At 52.0% G+C, this 13809-nt stretch overlaps 1 non-coding gene across 1 annotated transcript; it reads left to right on the plus strand.

Moving 5' to 3' along the window:
• The first annotated feature begins 839 nt into the window (after nucleotides 1-839).
• Trnai-uau (transfer RNA isoleucine (anticodon UAU)) lies at nucleotides 840-912 on the plus strand. The gene has a single exon. It is a non-coding gene; the product is annotated as a tRNA-Ile (tRNA).
• The last annotated feature ends 12897 nt before the right edge of the window (nucleotides 913-13809 follow it).

The raw sequence follows: 13809 nt of genomic DNA on the forward strand, positions 1-13809 counted from the left end.
CGACGCGAGGTCGGTAGCATGCCCAACGAAAGCCAACGGAACGCGATCGTGCAAGTGCTCCGGCTTCGCATCACCTCATGGTTCCATTTAGCGTCCCAAAACCAAACATATTGCTCAAGGTGTGCCTTGCGTTTTTCGTAGAAATAATTTTTTTATCATGTACACTAAGACGAAAAGTTGAAAGCTCACTAGAGTGTATCGCCCGCAAAGTATGTCTTTTAGAGTGATTTAACTCTCGTACGGCAGGGTCCTCGCGCCGTTGCCGGTCCACCTCGCCCGTTGACGATCGGGCGAGGTGGCTACATAGAACTACTACTACTACACTTTAAGAAAAACATCTGGCGTTCTTTCGTTCTGCTTTTACAAAACATCTGGCGTCTTTCGTTGGTTTATTTCATCAATCAACGGCGTTTTGAACAAAATTTTTATTGTTTAATCACGCACAGGAGAAATCTCACCAGGCACTACCTTGGAGGTAAACAATGGCTGCTAATGGCAATGAGAGACAGAAGAAGTCGGCTTTTAGCTAACACTTACACTTCTACTTCTACTAACGTTTCCTACTGGAACATGCCAATGGCTGCTAATGGGGAATGAGAGACAGAAGAATTCGGCTTTTAGTTAACGCGCACGCTGCGAATTTTTTATTGTTCAACAACGCACAGGAGAAATCTCCCACCGGCACCACCTTGGAGGTCAAAGCGTAAGACTTGTTACTCACTACTACGACCACGACGACTACGAGGGACGAACGGGTGCCGCCTTAAGGAGCTTCGCCCCTAAAAAGACAACAAAAGACAAACATATATATAGCCCATAAAGTGGACCGGGAGATGACCGCCGCTGTAGCTCAGTTGGTAGAGCAGCGGACGTATTATTCGAAGGTCGCAGGTTCGGTCCCTGCCAGCGGCAAGTTACCTTTTAGTCCACTTTACTTTCTTCACATTTACATTATAATCACTAGAAATGACATGCCCTATACTTTCCTTGGCTTTGTGTCTGTTCTCATTAGAACGCATTGCATTTCGCGACTGTCCTCCTTTCGCGTAATAACAGAAGACGACGTGGCAGTGCAAGCATATTAGTTGAAAGCTGATTTTCTCCAGGGTCTGTTCGACTATTTTCATAATGCGCGAGCGCGCTGGCTTGCGCTGCATATTCGCCGAACTTAAGGCGGCCCCTGTTGTGTTTCAAGCGGAGACGAGGTCGTAGTTGCACGTGCTGGGGTTTGTCTATTAGGCGTGCTTATGTGAAGAGAGCTGCTGAGTCTACATTTTTCGCGTCATAGCGCAAGCAAACTGCGCTTGAACACGCTGTTTGCGGCAGCGACTAACTGCTACGAACTGGGCTAACTGCATCGCAGGGAAGCTAGATTTAGAATCATGAAAATGATGCCAATCCTCGCCTGAATACTTTTGGGACAACGATGGTCCTGCCCTCCAGGTATTCCACTAGACCCTTCAGTTCCGGGTCGGCTCGCTGTCGTTCGGCGAAGTCTTCGGTACTTATGGCTCCCAAGAAGCTGTCATCATCTTGGTCGTCGGGCGTTGGTGGGTCGACGGGGGCACGAGACAAGCAGTCGGCGTCGGAGTGTTTCCTTCCGGACTTGTACACGACAGTAATGTCAAATTCTTGAAGTCTTAGGCTCCACCGTGCGAGGCGACCTGAAGGGTCCTTCAAGTTAGCTAGCCAAAACAAGGCGTGATGGTCGCTCACAACTTTGAAGGGCCTGCCGTAGAGGTAGGGGCGAAACTTTGACGTAGCCCAGATGATGGCGAGGCACTCCTTTTCTGTTGTGGAATAGTTGACCTCTGCTTTAGACAGCGACCGGCTAGCATAACTGATAACCCTTTCCAGTCCGCCCGTCCGCTGCACAAGGACGGCGCCGAGTCCTATGCTGCTTGCATCGGTGTGAATCTCCGTATCGGCGTATTCGTCGAAATGCGCAAGTATCGGAGGTGTCTGCAGGCGTCGTTTCAGTTCATGAAATGCTTCGACTTGCGCTGTTTGCCACCTGAATTCGACGTCGGTCTTCGTGAGCTGCGTTAGTGGCTCGGCGATACGTGAAAAGTCTTTGACAAAGCGTCTGTAATAGGCGCACAAGCCGAGAAATCGGCGCACGGCCTTCTTGTCGGTGGGTGGCGGGAAAGCCGCGATGGCAGCTGTTTTCTGCGGGTCTGGGAGCACTCCAGTCTTACTGATCACGTGACCCAAAAACAAGAGCTCCTCGTACGCGAAGCGGCACTTTTCTGGCTTCAGGGTGAGCCCGGAGTTCTTGATTGCTTGAAGTACGGATTCAAGTCGCTGGAGGTGTTCGTCGAAGTTCGAGGAATACACAACGACGTCATCCAAGTAAACAAGGCAAGTCTGCCACTTCAAGCCAGCTAATACAGTATCCATGACTCGTTGGAAAGTCGCAGGTGCCGAGCAAAGACCGAAAGGCATGACCTTGAACTCGAACAGGCCGTCCGGTGTTATAAAGGCGGTCTTTTCTCGGTCTCTCTCGTCGACTTCAATTTGCCAGTAGCCGGTCTTGAGGTCCATCGACGAAAAGTAATTCGCGTTGTGGAGTCGATCCAGGGTGTCGTCTATCCGTGGGAGAGGGTACACGTCCTTCTTTGTGATTTTGTTCAGGCGACGATAATCGACGCAGAAACGTAGAGTCCCATCCTTCTTCTTCACTAACACCACGGGAGACGCCCACGGGCTGTTGGACGGCTGGATGATGTCGTCGCGTAGCATTTCATCGACTTGTTTCTTAACGGCCTCCCGTTCCCGTGTCGAAACCCGGTAGGGACTCTGACGGAGTGGTCGAGCATTTTCTTCTGTTATGATGCGGTGCTTAGCAAGGGGCGTTTGTCGGACCCGCGATGACGACGAGAAACAGTCCCTGTATTCCTGCAGAAGGCGTCGAAGCTGTTGCTGTTGGCGAGCGGGAAGACTTGGGTTTACGTCGAAGGGTGGCTCAGGGATCGTCGTCGTAGCTTCGTCAGAATCTGAAAAGGCAAACGCATCGCTGACGGCCAAGATTTCTTCGATGTATGCAATCGTCGTGCCCCTGCTCAGGTGTCTGTATTCCTGGCTGAAGTTCGTTAGCATCACGCTTCCTTTTCCTTCATGCAACCGAGCAATGCCCCTTGCGACGCAAATGTCACGGTCTAGCAGCAAACGCTGATCGCTCTCGATGACACCTTCGATGTTTTCAGCTTTTTCGGTGCTGACGGAAATTATGGCGCTGGAGCGAGGCGGGATGGTAACTTGATCCTCGAGCACGTTAAGGGCATGTTGACATGGACTCGTATCCGGTGGTGTCGTTTTGTCCGACGATAGGGTTATTGATTTGGCTCTTAAGTCGATGACGGCGCCGTGATGATTTCAGAAGTCCATGCCTAGTATGACATCCCTGGAGCAGTGTTGCAAGATTACGAAACTCGCAGGATACGTGCGATTATTAATTATGACTCTTGCTGTGGAGACTCCAGACGGCGTTATTAGATGGCCTCCAGCGGTGCGGATTTCGGGGCCTTCCCAAGCGGTCTTAACTTTCTTCAACTTCGTGGCGAAGGGCCCACTGATGGCGCAATAGTCGGCTCCAGTATCGACGAGAGCGGTGACGTTGTGGCCGTCGATGAGAACGTCGAGGTCGCTAGTTCGTCGTCTTGCGTTGCGGTTGGGTCTCGGCGTCGGGTCACGGCTGCGTCGGTTTGTTCCGCCGCTTCCATGTTGCGTCGTCGGGTCTTCTTCGGTCCGCAAGACCTCGTCGTCAGAGGTCTGTCTGGTTCGCGTCGTGTTCTGAAGGTTTCGTCGCGACGTTGTCGTCGTCGGCGGAGGATCTTCGGTAGTTCGTCGTACAGCAACCGCACCTCCATCGGTTGCTGCCCTTAGTTTTCCGGATACGGGCTAGGCGACCGGCCCCGGTTTGGGCCAGTGTACGGCCGGTGGTGCGGTGACATGTAGCGGCCGGGCGACGGCGAGCGTGAAGGACGTCGTTCTTGCCGCTGCGTTCCGGTTAGGTAGTCGTCGATGTCGCGAGGCCGTTCGCCTGGCTACGGTCGCGGCGCGTTGATGGCGAATCCTCGTAGTCCCATCTGTCGGTACTGGCAGCGGCGGTACGTGTGGCCGGCCTCCCCGCAGTGGTAGCAGAGCGGGCGGTTGTCAGGGGCGTGCCAAACGTCGGTCTTCCTCGGCGCGGATCGCTGGCCGGCTGGCGGGCGGTATGACGTCGGTGGTGGCGGCGGCGGTGCCTGGCGGCGGAACTGCTGCGGCGGCGCGGCGTCTTGACGCGGGCGAGGAGGAGCGTTGCGGCGGACTGCAGCGGCGTAGCTGATCCCTTGTGGCTCCGGCTGCACTAGTTGAGGTGCTCACAGGGATTGCTGTATTTCCTGGCGCACGACGTCAGTAATCGAGTCTACTTCAGGCTGCGAGGACGGCAACAGTTTTCGCAGCTCCTCCCGCACGATAGCTCTGATTGTGTCTTGCAGGTCGTCGGACTGCAGCGCTTGAACCTCCCCGTAGGTCGTCGTGGGAATCCGGCGGTTGTACTGCCTCGTACGCATTTCAAGCGCCTTTTCGATCGTTGTGGCTTCCGAGGCGAATTCCGCGACCGTCTTAGGTGGGTTACGAACAAGGCCGGCAAAGAGTTCCTGCTTGACTCCTCGCATTAGGAAGCGGATCTTCTTCTCCTCGGACATAGCGTGGTCAGCATGGCGAAAAAGGCGGACCATTTCTTCAATGTACATGCCGATGTTCTCGTTCGGCAGCTGTACACGAGTCTCTAGCAGAGTTTCGGCTCTTTCCTTCCGGACGATGCTCGTGAACGTGTCCAGGAAAGCGGCGCGAAAAGGTCCCAGGTTGTGAGCGCGGCCTCTCGGTTCTCGAACCATGTTCGAGCGGTGTCTTCCAAGGCGAAGTACACGTTCCGTAGCTTGTCGTTATCAGTCCAGTTGTTGTAAAGGGCGACGCGGTCGTACCTTTCAAGCCAACTTTCCGGGTCTTCGAGTGGTGACCCACGGAAGGTAGGTGGCTCCCTCGGCTGATGTAGCAGCACAGGTGCAGGCACAATGGGTGCTGTCGCCGTCGCTGATGTGGTGGGCATGGTCGGGGTCTTCCTGGTCTTGTCGGGTAGAGGCCCGTACTCCGGTGCTAGGCCTTGTTGCCTACGGCTAGCTCACTGGTCGTGGTTGGCGTCGATGTCTTCTCCGCGCTGGGGGCTGGGTTCACGGCTTGACGGGGGCGTGACTTCTTTTTGATGTGCCGAAGATGTAAAACACACAGGAAACGACTGCTAGAAGAACCCCTACTGATGTTGGGCTTGAATTTGTCACTTCCGGTGATTCTTTCATTTGGGGCAACCATACTTGGTTTTAGCCACAGGAACGTTTTCAACGCTGTCTCTAATTTTTTACGAGAATCTAAAAGACTTGAATGTTATGTGTAGCTGAATTCAGTTGTCTTAGATGCAACTGTATATATTTGTTTTTATTATTGTCGTTGTTGATTCCATATAGGCGTTTTTTTTCGTTTTTTTAAAATCTTGCGAGTTTATATGTAAAGGCTAAACATTTCAGTTTCAATTTTTTCTTCAGTAAGTTAATTAGTTTCCTAAGCAAGGCACCGTCCGCTTCATGGCCTATCCTCCGGAGTGGGTTGTGCCAAAGTACTGAGGAACCAACCAACCAACCAACCGTCGTGACTGTAGTCACTGTGTATGGTTGCCGTCAATCCCGCCGTCAATGAACGCCTTTACAAAGTGGTGGAGGGTGCTGTACCGTCACAACAACTTCGGTCTCCATTCGATGCCCCTGGAGCTTCGATCCCGTACCGTGCCATCTACCATGCCGCAAGACGCCGCTCAGCAAACGCCGCCTGCTGCTCCGAACACCTGTCCCGGTGTCCCCCGTATCCGCGACCCTCCGGTCTTTAAGGGATATTCACACGAGGGAGAAATCGGCGGAGGACACGGGGGGATTGCGGATCACGTGGCCACGTGGTCACGGATTAGTGAGTGGGCGCGACCCCCCCACGACTCCTCGGAGCAGACGGAGACCTTTTCCCCGAAAGGACAAACGATCCCCCGGTGGTGGGGGATACGGCGGAATTTCGGGCTCCTCTTTGGCCGCATTGTTGCACTTGCTCCTGCAGAGAGCGGCAGTGGGTGTCCAGTCTGCAGCTGCATCGTCGTCAGCAGCTCGTCAAACGGGTGGTACAAGCCACCAGAGTGGTCTATAGTAACACTGGTCTCCCCACCGTTCGCCTCGTACTTGTTGCGAAGAAGGACGGTTCTGTGCGGTTCTGTGTGGACTACCGACGACTCAATAAGATCACTCGCAAGGACGTTTATCCGCTGCCGCGAATCGACGACGCGATTGACAGCCTACAAGGAGCAGAATTCTTTTCGTCGCTCGATTTGCGCTCCGGGCACTGGCAAGTCCCCATGGCTGATGACGCTCGACCGAAGACCGCCTTTGTCACGCCCCACGGCTTGTACGAATTCACCGTCAAGCCGTTTGGGCTGTGTAATGCGCCCGCGACATTTGATCGCATGATGGATACCGTTCTGCGCAACTTGAAATGGCCCACGTGCCTGTGCTACCTCGACGACGTCGTCGTTTACGCCCCGGACGCCTCTACGCATCTTCAACGCCTGCGGCATGTTTTAACGCGTTTGAGCGACGCCGGCCTACAACTGAACTTAAAGAAGTGCCGATTTGCAGCACGGCAGCTGACGATACTAGGCTACGTCGTGTCCAAGGACGGAATTCTCCCCGATCCAGCCAAGCTTCGGGCCGTGACAGAGTTCCCCAAACCTACATCCGTCAAAGAACTGCGCAGTTTCGTAGGACTATGCTCCTACTTTCGGCGCTTCATCCGAGATTTCGCGACTATCATATCGCCGCTGACGAAATGCGACGAGGCTTTCGCAAAGCCCCGTTGTTTGTTGACGTCTCCTCCCATACTACGCCACTAGGACCCTACGGCCCCTACAGAGATACACACGGACGCCAGCGGTGTTGGCCTCGGGGCTGTCCTTGCGCAACGCAAAGCTGGGTTCCCGGAATATGTCGTGGCATATGCAAGTCGTACGCTTACTAAAGCCGAGACAAACTACACCGTTACAGAGAAAGAATGCCTGGCAATCATCTGCACCCTTACGAAGTTCCGACCTTCTTTGTATGGTCGCCCATTTGATGTCGTCACCGACCATCATGCGCTGTGCTGGTTGTCGTCATTGAAGGATCCTTCAGGCCGTCTCGCCCGGTGGGCACTTCGCCTGCAAGACTACGACATCCGCGTGCTCTACCGCAATGGACGCCAGCATGCTGACGCCGACGCCCTGTCGCGCTCTCCCTTGCCTGACGACAATGCCCACAGCTCGGTGTCTCACTTTGCCGTTTCTTCCATCGACATTCACACCATCGCTAACGAACAGCGCAAAGATCAATGGATTGCCTCACTGATAGACTTGCTGACTGATCCATCGGCCACACCATCCACTCGCGCGTTGCGTCGTCAGGCCCACCATTTCGCCGTTCGCGACGACCTCCTTCACCGACGCAATTACAACTCCGACGGCCGCCAATGGCTACTAGTAATACCCCGCAGTCTGCGTTCTGACATATGTGAATCGTTCTACGCCGACCCGCAGTGTGCGCACTCTGGGGTATCGAAAACATACCACCGCATTCGTCAACGGTACTTTTGGCGAGGGATGTACCGCTACGTGCAGAAGTTCGTTCGCTCCTGCATCGATTGTCAGCGCCGCTAAACTTCAACGCACCTGTCGCCGACAAGTCTGCACCCTCTACCATGCCCTGACCGACCATTTGGGCGCTTTGGCATCGATTTCTATGGGCCACTTCCCCTGACGTCGGCTGGTAACTGCTGGGCCATCGTCGCTGTAAACCACCTTACGCGATACGCCGAAACTGCCGCTCTCCCAGCGGCTCCAGCGCGCGATGTAGCCTCCTTTCTGCTCCACCGGTTCATGCTGCGCCACGGTCCACCCCAGGAGCTGCTCAGCGATAGAGGCCGTGTCTTCTTGTCGGAAGTCGTCGAAGCCATCCTCAAAGAGTGCAACGTTGTTCACCTCAAAACTACTGCTTACCACCCGCAGACGAATGGGCTCACCGAACGCTTTAACCGCACGCTCGGTGATATGCTCTCGATGTATGTCACCGCCGATCGCACAAATTGGGATGCTATTCTGCCATTCGTCACCTACGCGTACAATAGCGCCCCTCAAAGCACCACAAGCACCACTGGTTTCTCACCCTTTTTCCTATTGTACGGCAGGCACCCGTCGCACACAAAAGGACGAATTTTTCGGCGACTTAGAGGCTTTATTTCTTAGAAATCTGCATGGATTTCCTAGTGGCTTTGTGCTGCAAATGGGTGCTTGTCTACTTTCTCTTTCAGAATCCTTCCATACAAGCCGGATCGATCTGAGTGTGCGCCTATTTCTGCCACAGCCAGACTTGCTGAGGAGTGTCGCGAGCTTGCCAAGACGGGTGGATGATTGGGCTAGTTGGTATTCCATGATATAAGACGGTATAGCGCACTGTGTGTGTGTGTATTTCGTGGGTGTGTGTGTGTTTCTTGTGGTTTTCAGTGCGCTATACCGTCTTATATCTTGCCAAGACCTTTACTACGCATGACCAAGAAAGAGCATTCGCGATGACACCAACGCTTCTGCGCCCACGTTGCTCCTGGAGCGCTCGTATGGCTATCGCTCCCTACCACTGCAACTGGCCTCTCTTCCAAACTACTGCCTAAATACGATACATCCCCGGTCAACTACCTGATTGAACCCATTGAACCATCTTCGGACATGCGCCGTCGAGGGCGTAACATTGTCAACGTGGAGCGCCTCAAGTCCTACCATGACCCGCTCATAGTGACCAGCTGTTAGGTCGCCAGGCGGCTCCCTTTTCGTACCCGGGGTAATTGTAGAGAAGCATTAAAACGCTGCAATGGGTCGTCCTCTCGAGCGCCTTCTAGTGGGTCGTCCTTTTCGTCTCTTCTCGGAGAGCACGCCCCTCGTGCTCGTGAGTGTCTGCGAGTCTGCGCTCCGTCGTGACTGTCGTCGCTGTGTATCGTCGCCTTCAATAAACGCATTTACAAGATATATATATATATATATATATATATATATAGATATATATATATATATATATATATATATATATATATACACTTCATCGCTGTTTTTCCCCAGCGCAGTGTAGGAGGCCTGGGCGTACTAGCACAGACCACTCTCCCTGCCTTCTAATATATTTTCTCTCTTTCATTCATTGGTAAACAATACTCTTTTATTTGCTCAGGAGTAAAATATCATGGCAGTAATAACCAGTCAAGAAATATAAACAAAGCATATCACAATGTGCCACCTCTTGGACCACTGTATAGTTCAGTTAAACAAGAAAAAAACAGCAAATGAAACCTGGAAGTTACACAATAATAATATGTGGGGTTTTACGTCCCAAAACCACAATATCATTATGAGGGACTCGGAAACGGAGGGCTCCTGAAATTTTGACCATCTGGTGTTCTTCAACGTGCACAACATTGCACAGTACACTGGCCTCTACCATTCTACCTCCATCTAGATGCAACCGCCGCGGCCGGGCTCGAACCCGCGACCTTCGGGTCAGCAGCCGAGCGCCGTAACCACTAATCCAGCATGGTGGACATGAGAGTTAAATTAAATACCAAATAAAGTTGCCATAGACACTGCAGGCCAAGAAAATCGCTAGTTTATCAAAGTCAAGGAGAGCTGAGTTTGTGCGATGAAACACGATAAAACAGCGCGGAGCCGAAAACGAGCACAAACAATCTAAGCAACTATAAATGATGCGTTCGCACGTCTGAAATCTACAGAAAACAACAAACTTAACTGTTGAGCGTTGGCGCACCGCCTTGCTGCTTTCATTCGCCATAGCGCTGCAAACACAGGGACCAAGGAAGAGGACGCAGCTTTTTGAACAAATACGAATTAACAACAGTCCAACATTTCGAAACATAAAAATCGCTTATGTAATTGAAGAGCGGCCTGATCTTCAGGATAAGTTACCCAAAGGATCTTGGCTAAGTAGCGAGATAGTGAAAACTTGCCTGAAGATGCGGATTCGTGCCTTCGGGAACGGAGTCTTCCACATAGTAATTTCAGTCATGACCATTTTTCTTTGGAGGACCGCTCTTTGGCACATTATAAAGTGGGCGAGAAGCAGGTGATATCTAAAAAGTTTCCGTCGCTGGCTTCGAGTAATGCTTACCACCTTTATCACACATCGCAGTCGTGGTTTTACAGCGAAAGCTGTTGTGCGATCACAACAAGGGCCGTTTTTGGCACCGTAGTTGTCCGCCGCCGCCGCCGGTGTCCTTAACCACTATCGCTCGAAATAAGAAAAAAAAAGATGGTTGATCCCTCCGTCATAGGAATCGGAATAACACGAAAGTAAAGCGTGCCCTTAGAGAAGTAACTGAATGTTTACTGTACATTGATATCAGGATGTTTGTAGAATGTGTATTTATGTCTGGCAGCTATAGCACCGTTTAACGTGGATGCACCCACTTTGATGATTGCTGGTACATCTCCATCCCGACGACTAACGGACGACCATGTTAAATGATTAAACAAACCCTTGTGGTAGCTCTAGTAGTTAACGGTGAACGCGTAATCATAGAACGAGGTGTGATAGCCAGAAGAGCGTCGCATATTGGACGCAGAACTTGGTCGCCATCCCGCGGCATGTTAAAATGTGATTGAACACCACGGCCGGACTAGAAGGAAGCGCAAAGCGCGTCGTGCCGCCCCGGTAGCCCGGCCGCGATTTTTCTCGGGGCGAGCGCGTGAGCGGGGAACGCGGTGTTACGGCCAGGTGAGGCAGGCGCGCGTCGCAGAGCTATTTTCGGTTTGGATTAGAACATTGAAGGACTTTGATTAGGAGGAGGCCGACGCTTTTACAACGCTTGGGCCAATGTCGCCACATCGCGGTGTCAAAATTGACAAAATTGAACTTCTTGAAAACGCGCCGAATGGGACGGACGGGTAAAGCCTGTTTCACATGCGAGCGATTTTGCTCCAAGAGCGGAGCGGCTGCCGTCGCGGGAGCCCCAAAACAGGTTTTAAGAGCGGCCAGTGGACGCTCGTAACGCCGGCGATCGAGATCGCCGGAGTTGGAAAAATTCGCTCGCGGCAGAGCGTCTGCCCAAGGTCAACCAATGGGAGAGCAGTGACGTGGGGAGCACGTGACTGCAGGGGTGGAGTCGAGGAACGGGCGCGCGCGCGCCGGGAGGAACTCGCTTTCCTAGCAGACGACATCCGCTGCAACGAGCTCGCAGTGTAGAAGTGCCGTTCTTTTCCTTTTGTTGTTCTCTACGGCGCTTCCATCAAAGCAGACAAATGCACATGTCAGAAAAAGCAGACAAATGCACGTGTCAGTTTACACGTGTCATTTTGTTCTTTTGCATTTTTATCGAATCGTGGCACCAACATAGGTCCGGTCACGGGGACCCTACGGCACTCCGCACTTGTAGTTCGCAGCACATGCTGCTGTTTTTTCTTGTTTACCACTCTGGCCCAGCACGTTCGAAAAGTTTACTGTTTTCTTTTTTTTTAATGGTCACGTACCCCGAAGACGACAAATGCCGCCGCCTGTTTACTGGAATGCCCATAGGCAAAAAGAGAGACGAGCACCTTCACAAACCCACAATATCGTCGACTGGGCCGCTTGCATCCGGTTGCCGGCCCAGACGGCGCACCAACGCCTTGCGGCATTCGAAAGCAAAAGCCACCGAAAGCCCTGTGAAAGCTTAAAACCACAAAAACCAATTCTTTCTCTTGCTTTTCCATGGCCAAGTGTATGAGCGTCCAACAAGACTTGCGTGGTAAAAAAAGAAAGCTGGAACAGAAATAAACGTGACTACTGCAGTTGTTTAATTGCACTCTGATACACTGCACATTTTCATCATTCAAGGTTTAGGCGCGTGAAAATCGAGAACCGAAGTAGAAGGCTGGTGAAACTCGCAACCCAAGCGCACTAAAACAAGCGAACTCGGAGAAAGGAAACGCGCGGGGGGCGCTTTCCACAACCATCACTGCGCATCGCGGAGGCGCGCGCCGCGCAAAAGCGGTGCATGTGAAACGAAGCCGCGACCGAGCGTCCTGGTGCCGCTCAGTCGCCGCGAGCCCCGCCGCTCAGTCGCTCGCATGTGAAACAGCCTTAACGCGTTGCAGGTACTGATCGCGGAGGCCGCAGTAACGACGAATTACTTTATTTTACCGCTCCCAGAGGGCAACAAGAACCCGCCGACCGGGAGAGTGGTAGATATAAAAGGCACGTTTGTAAAGACGCCCGAGTCCGTGACCGTGGCGCAGCGGATAGTGTGCCCGGCATCTGTTGTTGCGGACCGAGCGGTCGTGGGTTTGATGCCCGTTGACGGAACTTTTTTTTCTTTGCCATCTGATCGTGTAACTTTTAGGGGCGAAGCTCCTCTTAGTCTAACCTTGTCACGCGTCCGGCGTAAGGCGTAACCGGCCGTATACTACGACCCATCACCGATCCTTTGCAAACTGCCCACTACTTCGTCTTTGCAAACATCCCACTACGATCCATCACCGATCCATTACTTCACCGACCATAAAACCGTTATAATGAAGGGGGAACGGAAGCCACCTTTGCAAACTGCCCACTACTTCGTCTTTGCAAACATCCCACTACGACCCATCACCAATCCACCACTTCACCGACCATAAAGCCGTTATAATGAAGGGGGAACGGAAGCCACGTCTAGCTACCACTTACGAATAATAAAATTTCTTGTATAAATATATACAGTGTTTGTCACGTCTTTGATGATGTACTGGGCTATCGCTTTGATAGCCCAGTACATCATCAACTGCAGCAATAAATACAGCAATAGACACTGTACACTGATAGCGATGAACGGAGCGTCGGCCGTCGATAAAAACTCATCATGGCTGGGACGCGCGCTCTGTTATAAATCACGCATCGAGATTTCCAGCCTTACCACTGGTGTTCGCGCAAGCTCTGGAATAATCGTGACTATTAGTCCTGCTTGCAATGTTAACAAAATTATCTAATACAATCGCGAAGCTTCTCGAACACTGCGGTGCGGTCAGCGTCAAGCGTGGCTAACCGTCCTTGCGTGTCAAACCCGAGTACATCAAAATAAAACAAGAAGCGGGCGTGGCAATATACACCAATATTGGTATTGCCCGACGCGACTGTATGGTGAACACTAATGGCAGGTGGTGACATGACAATCATGACATGCATTTCATGTACAGCATGCTTTACATGCCACGCTAATAGTGCGCTCGCGGCCGTTTCCCTAGCCTAATATACACCAAGACTGGTATTTCGTGACGTGACTGCATGACGAACATAAATGACAGGTCCGAACACGCAAATCATAACATTCATGTCATGCACGGCATAATTTACGTGAGACTGTCTTGGTGCGCTTCCGGCCGTTTTGTTAACTGGATATACACCGAAATTGGTATGACATGACATGAGTGCGGGACGAACATAAATGGCAGGCTATGCAATGTATATACCAGAATGTACGTTTCAATGTATAAAAGATTGTAGATGCATGCATGCATGCATGACAAACATGTGATATATAGTGAACTGGATGTCATGACATGAATGACTTCATTTCCCTCAAAGAGAAAGAAGGCGATGTATGCAGCTCTCTGCTGGCTGCTTCGCATTACATGGATTCCCACAGTGCGTGGGATCTGCCGGATTTTAACACGAAATTAGTGTTTTATTCCGGGGT

The sequence above is a fragment of the Rhipicephalus sanguineus genome, chromosome 2 (genome assembly GCF_013339695.2).
Source record: "Rhipicephalus sanguineus isolate Rsan-2018 chromosome 2, BIME_Rsan_1.4, whole genome shotgun sequence".
Taxonomy (NCBI): domain Eukaryota; kingdom Metazoa; phylum Arthropoda; class Arachnida; order Ixodida; family Ixodidae; genus Rhipicephalus; species Rhipicephalus sanguineus.